This window comes from Panthera uncia (genome assembly GCF_023721935.1).
Source record: "Panthera uncia isolate 11264 chromosome A1 unlocalized genomic scaffold, Puncia_PCG_1.0 HiC_scaffold_16, whole genome shotgun sequence".
Classification (NCBI taxonomy): domain Eukaryota; kingdom Metazoa; phylum Chordata; class Mammalia; order Carnivora; family Felidae; genus Panthera; species Panthera uncia.
Window position 1 is genome coordinate 37,500,471 of NW_026057576.1, and position 11,996 is coordinate 37,512,466.

The following is an 11,996-nucleotide window of genomic DNA, read 5'->3' on the forward strand; positions in this document are numbered from 1 at the left end:
TGAATAGATGTAGTAACATAATCTTATTTCATATTTTCCTGGTATTCTTTAATGATGGACCTATGGGAGGAGGCAGGTATTCATCAGTTGTAATGAGTGCACCACTCTGGCGGGAGATGTTGATAATGGCGCAGGGAATATGTGGGAAATTTCTGTACCTTCCTCTCAATTTTTCTGTGACTCTAAAACTACCCCTAAAAAGACAGTCTTTAAAAACAAAACAAAAATCTAATACATTGCCTTACCTAGCATGTAACTCAACAGGATTCATCACTAAGCTTTCCATCTGCTGGTGAACTTGGTTGCTAATTATAATAGCAAATGTCAGAGAAGACACTGTGCCCACCCCACATAAGGTGACAGGAATGAAGTCCATATTTGGAATCTGTGACTAAATTTGTGAGTTCAAACTGATTATTGGTAGGAGACAGGTAGCAGTAGACTCGTTTTTTATATACACTGGGTAGAATCCATGATTCCTTATAAAGTAATGCCTAGAATATAAACCTGAATTATTAAGATAATGCTGGATAATCCAGTTTTCCTCTAGAGTAGGGGAAATGGGAGAGCTCCACTCAGTACAAGGCAAATACTGTAAAAACCATGTGCCATATATGCTGCAAATCCTTCAAGCTAATTTAGAAAGAAACCTCAAACTGGGCATCTGTCATGGCGTATCCATGACAAGTACTCCAAAACTTCTGTGGAAGTAGAATCTCCCTGGAACAAGAGACAGGAACTGTCAAACCCTGAGGACCAGTATGCAATTACTTTCCTATTTTTAGAGCCATGTTGGGATGGGATGGGATGGGATGGGATAGGATGGGATGGGATGGGATGAGATGGGATGGGATGGGAAGGGTGTATTCTTTGCTTAGTGACCAGAGGTATATAATGATAGAAGAGACAGTGGAAGGAAAGCAAACAGGGAAACTAAAGCTAAAATGGACTCCTACTAGTTAACCAAGTCTATACTGTCTGTTGAAACTGAATGGAATTTGGTGGGAAAAAAATATTTCACCTATACTTATATTAATTTATTACCGGTATTGTATTTGCATTAGTAATATACTGCACCTACAATCCCTGCCACATGTTGCATGGCATAACAAAGGCATCATGTATAATACTAGTTATTATGTGTTACTCTTCTAAACGTTTAATATATATACCTCATTAAATCCTCATGAACCTTATGAGGTAAATATTTTCAATCTACCTTTTCACAAATGAGTGAATTGCAACATACAGTGTTAAGTAACTTCCCCCAGATTACATAGCTGGTAAAAATGGCAGAGCCAGGTTTGAAACTCAGGGTGTATACTTATAATGAACTTACAAAGAACTTTTGTGCTTTTCTCATTATCACTGTCAACCTTAGTACAAGAGTGCTTAACATCACTGACCAGAATTTAAGCTCTTCTCCTGACTCTGTCCTAAGAGGAACAGAAGGTAACCTAATAGGTTTGCAGGGTGCCTATGTGTATTTAAAACTCATACCGTGCTATAGGTCATACATTCCTAAGGGGTTTTGTTTAAACTTTAGCTTCAGAACCAGCTCCTCAAGTTAATGCTAAAAATAGTCCTGTGGATATTGTGGTCCAAACGCAGAGGAGTCGAGTATTTTTCAAGTTATGGCTCAGCGATTCCATTTTGTTCTTCAAGTTGGAAATAAACTCTCCTATATAGAATCAGCCTGTCTTTGAGGTATTCACTAGTGATTATGCCTTTCAAAATTCACTGACAAGAAACATCCTTCCCATTAGTGTTCTGTGTCTGTCTTGATGAATTTATCATTTAGCTGTTCTCCACTACTTGTCCAGAAATGGGATTACTTTTAAGATCACAGAGCAAGGTTGTATAATTTCAATAACGTAACACCAGTCACTAACATGATCACACTAAGGTAAAATTATAATAATGCAGTGTTATCTAGTTTAATATAATTTTGAAGTGAAAACCAAGACTGCTGCTTCAAGTGTAGATGGTCTATTTGAGGTAAGATTTAACTTGTTCCACTAAGAACATTGATATATTTTGAAAATTGCTTTATTATGTTGAAAGAGAAATTATAATTTTGATAACTGCAAATAGTTCAAACACTCACTATGACAACTCTCAAAGGTGTTGTTGCATGCTAAAATAATTTCATATTTACATATATTCATCTCTACCTTATCACAATCAAGGAAAATGGAATAAATATAGAAATTTGTTTCTATAATTGATTTGTGAATTTTATACTGGTGCTGTCTTTAAAATGAAATACAGTCATTCTTAATTTATAGATCTAAAGTTCAAGAAGCAATTTCAAAAAGTCTATTTTGTAAGGCAATATAGTTAATTTTTCTATATGAAATTGCTAATGAATTGCTACCCCCCCAAAGAATAGATATAAAACAAGATCTATTTCATTTATATAAAATATTTAATATCTGCATATTTTATTATGATATTTAGTTTTAGATATATTTTACGTAATTTCTATTAGTAACACATCATCACAATGTTTTCTTTATTTTACTCAATTTCAGAAACACTTTAAACTAGAATGATTATAATAAAGTGTTACATATTACAATTATTATAATAAAGGAAACTGAGAGTAACAAATTATACTGAAAATATGGAAAAAATGATAACCTTCCTAACATTGTTGGTGGAATTCTATAATGGTACATAGGTGCTTTAGAAAACAGTTCGATAATGTTTTTTTAATTAAACATATATTTACCTAAAAATCTAGCACTTCTATGAAGGGTCATAATAGAATGATGAACATATTTATCATGTGTAATGATGATTACATAACTTGGCAAATTTACTAAAATCAGTAACTGAATTATGCACTTGCAAGATGTGACTTAGGGGCGCCTGGGTGGCTGTCAGTTAAATGTCCAACTGTTGATTTTGGCTCAAGTCATGGTTTCACAGCTTGTGGGATCCAGCCCAACACTGTAAGCTCTGCTTATAGTGCAGAGCCCGCTAGGATTCTCTCTCCCTCTCTCTGCCCCTTCCCAACTCGCATGCATGTGCGCTTTCTCTCTCTCTGTCTTTCTCTCTCTCTCAAAAATAAATAAAGATTAAAAAAAGAAAAGTGTGAATTATATGATATGTTAAGTATGCCTCAATACAATTATACTATAAAAACCCTGCATAAACATCATCTCATAGAACACAGGGTCTAGTTGTGATAATTGGATTATTCAGTTAAGATTCTTGAAAAAAGCATACTGAATCAATATGAATGTGGAAACGCCTTTCCTAAAATTAAGCCACATCTGTTAACATGGAACTCACATAGTATTTTTAATCTGAAGGATAAAAAAAAAAGAAAAAAACATACTTTTTATTTGATAGACTATCTAAAACTCATTCAAGACCCTCCTTCTTACTGGTTGAAACTTGCTTTTGTTCACATAAGGTTCTGAAGAAAGTTGTGTTTAGGTGTAAAATTTGACTGTAAAAAGTAGAATTACAGAAAATTATATTCTCCCGGTTACGTTACAAGTAAATAACACAAGGATGATATATTTTGGAGACAAGAAGCAGACATATTTTTTAAACATTTATTTAGTAGAGGAGGATCCTGGGAGGATGACAGGGTAGGAGGATGATGGACTCACCGCGCATCCTGCTGATCACTTAGATTCCACCTACACCTGCCTAAATAACCCAGAAAACCGCCAGAGGATTAGCAGAACGGAGTCTCTGGAGCCAAGCGCAGACGAGAGGCCCACGGAAGAGGGTAGGAAGGGCGGCGAGGTGGTGCACCCTCCACGGACTTGTGGGAGGGAGCCGGGGTGGAGGGGCGGACCTCCAACCAAGCAGAGCCCCCGAGTCTGGCTTGCAAAAGCAGAGGGGCCGGACGGAGTATGTTCCAACAGCAAGCGGGACTTGACATCTGGAAGGTTATAAGCTAACAGCTCTGCTAAGAGAGTAGGAGGGCTGGGGAACAATGGCGGGGGGAGACTTGTTGAGCCCCAGAAGACAGAGCGCAGCTCCACGGGGAACAGAGGTGCTCGCCAGCGCCATCTCCCTCGCCCATCCCCCAGCAAAACTCCCAAGGAGAACCAGTTCCTGCCAGGGAACTTGCTTGCACCACGCTAACAACCAAAGCTGTGCTTCTGCGGAGCCACCGCTCTGGCGGGTCTTACTCCCTCCTGGTGGTGCAGGGCCCCTCCCGAAGTGGATCCCTGAAGGAAAAGCGAGCTGAGCCTGCCCCACCCGCCCCCAAAAACCTTGCCGATCCACCCCAGCTAATACGCCAGAGCCCCAGCACCACAAGCCTGGCAGTGTGAAGTAGCCCAGACGGGCCACGCCATCCCACAGTGAATCCTGCCCCTATGAGAGGGGAAGAGAAGGCACACACCAGTCTAACTGTGGCCCCAGCGGTGGGCTGGGGGCAGACATCAGGTCTGACTGCGGCCCCCGCCCACCAACGGAAGTTATTCAAGACAGCACAGGGGAAGTGCCCCACAGTTCCGCACCACTCCAGGGACTATCCAAAATGACAAAAACGGAAGAATTCCCCTCAAAAAAACCTCCAGGAAATAACGACAGCTAACAAACTGATCACAAAACGATTTAAACAATATAACAGAAAGTGAATTTAGGATAATAGTCATAAAATTAATCACTGGGCTTGAAAACAGTATAAAAGACAGCAGAGAATCTCTGCTACAGAGATCAAGGGACTAAGGAACAGCCAGGAGGAGCTAAAAATTGCTATCAACGAGTTGGAAAATAAAATGGAGACAACTACGGCTCAGATTGAAGAGGCAGAGGAGAGAATAGGTGAACTAGAAGATAAAATTATGGAAAAAGAAGAAGCTGAGAAAAAAAGAGAAAATAAAATCCAGGAGTATGAGGGGAAAATTAGAGAACTAAGTGATGCACTAAAGAGAAATAATATATGCATAATTGGTGTCCCAGAGGAGGAAGAGAGAGGGAAAGGTGCTGAAGGTGTACATGAAGAAATAATAGGTGAGAACTTTCCGGAACTGGGGAAGGAAAAGGCATTAAATCCAAGAGGCACAGAGAACTCCCTTCAGACATAACTTGAATCAATCTTCTGCACGACATATCATAGTGAAACTGGCAAAATACAAGTATAAAGAGAAAATTCTGAAAGCAGCTAGAGATAAACGTTCTCTAACATATAAGGGGAGACCTATAAGACTCGTGACCCATCTCTACTGAAACTTGGCAGGCCACAAAGGAATGGCAAGAGATCTTCAATGTGATGAACAGAAAAAATATGCAGCTGAGAATCCTTTATCCAGCAAGTCTGTCATTTAGAATAGGAGAGATAAAGTTCTTCTCAAACAAACAAAAACCGAAGGAATTCGTCACCACTAAACCAGCCCTACAAGAGATCCTAGGGGGATCCTGTGAGACAAAGTACCAGAGACATCGCTACAAGCAGGAAACCTACAGACATCACAATGACTCTAAACCCGTATCTTTCTTTAATAACACTGAATGTAAATGGAATAAATGCGCCAACCAAAAGACATAGGGTATCAGAATGGATAAAAAAACAAGACCCATCTATTTGATGCCTGCAAGAGACTCATTTTAGACCTGAGGACACCTTCAGATTGAGAGTAAGGGGATGGAGAACTATTTATCATGCCACTGGAAGTCAAAAGAAAGATGGAGTAGTCATACTTCTATCAGACAAACTAGACTTTAAATTAAAGGCTGTAATAAGAGATGTAAAAGGGCATTATATAATAATCAAAGGGTCTATCCATTAGGAAGAGCTAACAATTATAAATGTCTATGCGCTGAATACGGGAGCCCCCAAATATATAAAACAATTACTCACAAACATAAGCAACCTTATTGATAAGAATGTGGTCATTGCAGGGGACTTTAACACCCCACTTACAGAAATGGATAGATCATCTAGACACACGGTCAATAAAGAAACAAGGGCCCTGAATGATACATTGGATCAGATGGACTTGATAGATATATTTAGAACTCTGCATCCCAAAGCAACAGAATATACTTTCTTCTCGAGTGCACATGGAACATTCTCCAAGATAGATCATATACTGGGTCACAAAACAGCCCTTCATAAGTTTACAAGAATTGAAATCATACCATGCATACTTTCAGACCACAATGCTATGAAGCTTGAAATCAACCACAGGAAAAAGTCTGGAAAACCTCCAAAAGCATGGAGGTTAAAGAACACCCTACTAAAGAATGAATGGGTCAACCAGACAATTAGAGAAGAAATTAAAAAATATATGGAAACCAATGAAAATGAAAATACAACAATCCAAACGCTTTGGGATGCAGCGAAGGCAGTCCTGAGAGGAAACTACATTGCAATCCAGGCCATCTCAAGAAACAAGAAAACTCCCAAATACAAAATCTAACAGCACACCTAAAGGAAATAGAAGCAGAACAGCAAAGGCAGCCTAAACCCAGCAGAAGAAGAGAAATAATAAAGATCAGAGCAGAAATAAACAATATAGAATCTAAAAAAACGGTAGAGCAGATCAACGAAACCAAGAGTTGGTTTTTTGAAAACATAAACAAAATTGACAAACCTCTAGCCAGGCTTTTCAAAAAGAAAAGGGAGATGACCCAAATAGAGAAAATCATGAATGAAAATGGAATTATTACAACCAATCCCTCAGAGATACAAACAATTATCAGGGAATACTATGAAAAATTATATGCCAACAAATTGGACAACCTGGAAGAAATGGACAAATTCCTAAACACCCACACTCTTCCAAAACTCAATCAGGAAGAAATAGAAAGCTTTGACAGACACATAACCAGCGAAGAAATTGAATCGGTTATCAAAAATCTCCCAACAAATAAGAGTCCAGGACCAGATGGCTTCCCAGGGGAGTTCTACCAGACGTTTAGGCAGAGATAATACCTAGCTTTCTCAAGCTATTCCAAAAAATAGAAAGGGAAGGACAACTTCCAGACTCATTCTATGAAACCAGTATTACTTTGATTTTTAAACCAGACAGAGACCCAGTAAAAAAAGAGAACTACAGGCCAATATCCCTGATGAATATGGATGCAAAAATTCTCAATAAGATACTAGCAAATCAAATTCAACAGCATATAAAAAGAATTATTCACCATGATCAAGTGGGATTCATTCCTGGGATGCAGGGCTGGTTGAACATTCGCAAATCAATCAATGTGATACATCACATTAATAAAAGATAACCATATGATCCTGTCAATCGATGCAGAAAAGGCCTTTGACAAAATTCAGTACCCTTTCTTAATAAAAACCCTCGAGAAAGTCGGGATAGAAGGAACATACTTAAACATCATAAAAGCCATTTATGAAAAGCCCACAGCTAACATCATCCTCAATGGGGAAAAACTGAGAGCTTTTTCCCTGAGATCAGGAACATGACAGGGATGTCCACTCTCACTGCTGTTGTTTAACATAGTGTTGGAAGTTCTAGCATCAGCAATCAGACAACAAAAGGAAATCAAAGGCATCAAAATTGGCAAAGATGAAGTTAAGCTTTCACTGTTTGCAGATGTCATGATATTATACATGGAAAACCCAATAGACTCCACCAAAAGTCTGCTAGAACTGACACATGAATTTAGCAAAGTTGCAGGATACAAAATTAATGTACAGGAATCAGTTGCATTCTTATACACTAATAATGAAGCAATAGAAAGACAAATAAAGAAACTGATCCCATTCCAATTGCACCAAGAATCATAAAATACCTAGGAATAAATCTAACCAAAGATGTAAAAGATCTGTATGCTGAAAACTATAGAAAGCTTATGAAGGAAATTGAAGAAGAAATAAAGAAATGGAAAAAACATTCCATGCTCATGGATTGGAAGAATAAATATTGTCAAAATGTCAATACTACCCAAAGCTATCTACACATTCAATGCAATCCCAATCAAAATTGCACCAGCATTCTTCTTGAAACTAGAACAAGCAATCCTAAAATTCATATGGAACCACATAAGGCCCCGAATAGCCAAAGTAATTTTGAAGAAGACCAAAGCAGGAGGCATCACAGACTTTAGCCTCTACTACAAAGCTGTAATCATCAAGACAGCATGGTATTGGCATAAAAACAGACACATAGACCAATGGAATAGAATAGAAACCCCAGAACTAGACCCACAAACGTATGGCCAACTCATCTTTGACAAAGCAGGAAAGAACATCCAATGGAAAAAAGACAGTCTCTTTAACAAATGGTGCTGAGAGAACTGGAAAGCAACATGAAGAAGATTGAAACTAGACCACTTTCTCACACCATTCACAAAAATAAACTCAAAATGGATGAAGGACCTGAATGTGAGACAGGAAACCATCAAAACCCTAGAAGAGAAAGCAGGAAAAGACCTCTCTGACCTCAGCCGTAGCAATCTCTTACACGATACATCCCCAAAGGCAAGGGAATTAAAAGCAAAAATGAACTACTGGGACCTTATGAAGATAAAAAGCTTCTGCACAGCAAAGGAAACAACGAACAAAACTAAAAGGCAACCAACGGAATGGGAAAAGATATTTGCAAATGACATATCGGACAAAGGGCTAGTATCCAAAATCTATAAAGAGCTCACCAAACTCCACACCCGAAAAACAAATAACCCAGTGAAGAAATGGGCAGAAAACATGAATAGACACTTCTAAAGAAGACATCCGGATGGCCAACAGGCACATGAAAAGATGCTCAACGTCGCTCCTCATCAGGGAAATACAAATCAAAACCACACTCAGATATCACCTCATGCCATTCAGAGTGGTTAAAATGAACAAATCAGGAGACTATAGATGCTGGAGAGGATGTGGAGAAACGGGAACCCTCTTGCACTGTTGGTGGGAATGCAAAGTGGTGCAGCCACTCTGGAAAACAGTGTGGAGGTTCCTCAAAAAATCAAGAATAGACCTACCCTATGACCCAGCAATAGCACTGCTAGGAATTTACCCAAGGGATATAGGAGTACTGATGCATAGGGGCACTTGTACCCCAATGTTTATAGCAGCACTCTCAACAATAGCCAAATTATGCAAAGAGCCTAAATGTCCATCAACTGATGAATGGATAAAGAAATTGTGGTTTATATACACAATGGAGTACTACGTGGCAATGAGAAAGAATGAAATATGACCCTTTGTAGCAACATGGATGGAACTGGAGAGTGTTATGCTAAGTGAAATGAGCCATACAGACAAAGACAGATACCATATGGTTTGGTTTCACTCTTATGTGGATCCTGAGAAACTTAACAGAAACCCAGGGGGGAGGGGAAGGAAAAAAAAAAGAGGTTAGAGTGGAAGAGAGTCAAAGCATAAGAGACTCTTAAAAACTGAGAACAAACTGAGGGTTGATGGGGGTTGGGAGGGAGAGGAGGGTCGGTGATGGGTATTGAGGAGGGCACCTTTTGGGATGAGCACTGGGTGTTGTATGGAAACCAATTTGACAATGAACTTCATATATTGAAAAAATATATATATATATATATACTGGTTACTTTCTTTCACAAAGCAAACTAATAAAGTACTTTTGAGAACATTCAAAATAATTTATTTAGCAGAAGAGAAAATTAAAACTCCTCTACAACGGGGTGCCTGCATGGCTGTGTTGGTTAAGCGTTCAACTCTTGATCCTGGCTCAGGTCATGAACTCAGGGTTTGTGAGTTTGAGTCCCACATCCCTCTCCATGATGACAGTGTGGAGCCTGCTTGAGATTCTCTCTCCCTCTCTCTTTGACCTTCCTGTGTTCTACCTCTCTCTCAAAATAAATACATACTTTAAAAAAAATAAACTAAAAAAAAAAAACTACTCATCAGCAAAATCAACATAATAACAACAATAAAGATGTAGTTCAAAATCTGTGGGACAATTAATGCTGTTAAAAATGGTAGAATAAAGGCATTTTTAATCTTCTTGATTCTCTGTAATGCATTGAAAACAACAAAATCAATGGAAAGGAGATTGAACAATGATATCATCAATGAAAGAGTGAAATAGTCACAGTAAAAGGTGAAAAGAAATTAAGAATATAATAAATTCATTTGAACTTAACTCAAGAAGGATGAGCAAACCTGATTCATAACCATTTCTTTTTGAGAATATTGGTAATGTGTTAAAAGATAAGTGAAATATCTCAAAAACAAAAAAAAGTATTTGTTTTTATATAAAATTGTATATTCTAGAAGGAAGTGAGTGGACCACAGCTAAATAGGATTTTATCTTTGTGCGCATACACTTATAGAGAGAGCCCCAAAATATGTTAATTTGTTTATAAACGTTCAGTTCCCTGTGATTTTTAATTCTCACTATTGTCAACATTGTATAAACATGCCAAATTCTATATATTTTCTCTAATACTGATTAATTCCAGTCTTTTAATTTTTATCAAGTTCAAACTAATGAAACTAATACAACATTGATGCCAAAACTTGACAAAACTTATACAAAGTAAGTTAAGTCATAAATTGAGTTGTTTAAATAGGCCAAAAACATTTAAATATCAGGGATTTCTTACAGTTCAATCTTACTAATTTCATATGTACATATAAAGAAATTCCTGATGAATTTCACAGTTAAACATGAATAATAAAACAAAAAGCTTTTGGAAAAAATCATAGGAGAACATTTTGCTAACAATGGATTAAACAAAAATTTTGTAAACAGGACAGAAATGGTAACAAGGATAAAAGAAAACAGGATAAACTGCCCAATAGTAAATTTTCTATTCACCAGAGACACTATTAAACAGCAATAACATACCTTATGAAATAGGAGAGTATATTCATAATATCTCCTTCTGACAAATGACTTGTATGCAGATTATAATTTAAAATCTTCTAGGGGTGCCTGGGTGGCTCAGTCAGTTAAATGTCCAACTTCAGTTTGTGTCATGATCTCATAGTTCATGAGATTGAGCTCCACTTTGGGCTCTGTGCTGACAGCTCAGAGCCTGGAGCTTGCTTGGGATTCTGTATCTCCCTCTCTCTCTGTCCCTCCCCGACTTGCACTCTGTCTCTCTCTCTGTCTCTCTCTCTGTCTCTCTCTCAAAAATAAATATTAAATTTTTAAAAAATCTTCTAATAATTAATAAGAAAAAAAAAGGACTTGAACAGACACTTTGCAAAAGGAGATAACCAGTTAACCAAAACCTGTGAAAATGTGTGTAATTTTATTGGTCATTGGAAATCCAAAGTAAACCTAATGAGAGAGCATGCAATGGCAACTGACAAAGTTGGAAAATCTCAAGTGTCAGTGAGTAATTGGAATTCTTCCTTGTGGAGGGAAAGTAAATGGATACAACATCCTTTGGGGTGCCTTGGTGGCTCAGTCAGTTAAGCATCCACTCTTGATTTCAGTTAGGTCATGATCTCACAGTTCATAAGTTCAAGCCCCATGTCCGGCTCTGCACTGACAGTGCAGAGCCTGTTTGGGATTCTCTGTCTGTCTCTCTCTCTTCCCCTCCCTTGCTCGTGCACTCTCACTCTCTCTCCCTCTTTCTCTCAAAAATAAATATTTTAAACCAACTGATCCAACATCTGAAAAATTGTTTGGTAGCATCAGTTGAAGGTGGCCATAGGCCTTCCCTATGACCCAATAATCCCATTCTAGGAATGCTCCAACATACAGCAGAATGTTTATACCAGTGCTATTTATAAAAGACAGAAACTGGAAAGAAATATGTAATATATATTAAAAAGTAGTATTTGAAGAGAAATAATATAGAGCATTAAGAACAAAAAGAATGTTGGCTTAAAAAAATTAGTACATCCTGGGGCGCCTGGGTGGCTCAGTCGGTTAAGCGTCCGACTTCAGCTCAGGTCACGATCTCGCGGTCCGCGAGTTCGAGCCCCGCGTCGGCTCTGGGCTGACAGCTCGGAGCCTGGAGCCTGCTTCCGATTCTGTGTCTCCCTCTCTCTCTGCCCCTCCCCCGTTCATGCTCTGTCTCTCTCTGCCTCAAAAATAAATAAACGTTAAAAAAAAAAA

The 11,996-nt window shown here is 38.2% G+C and overlaps 1 long non-coding RNA gene across 1 annotated transcript in view; it reads left to right on the forward strand.

The window, feature by feature from the left end:
* Positions 1–11,996, forward strand: part of LOC125933847 (uncharacterized) — a 263,942-nt gene that overhangs the window by 188,331 nt on the left and 63,615 nt on the right. The gene's annotated exons all lie outside the window — the stretch shown is intronic.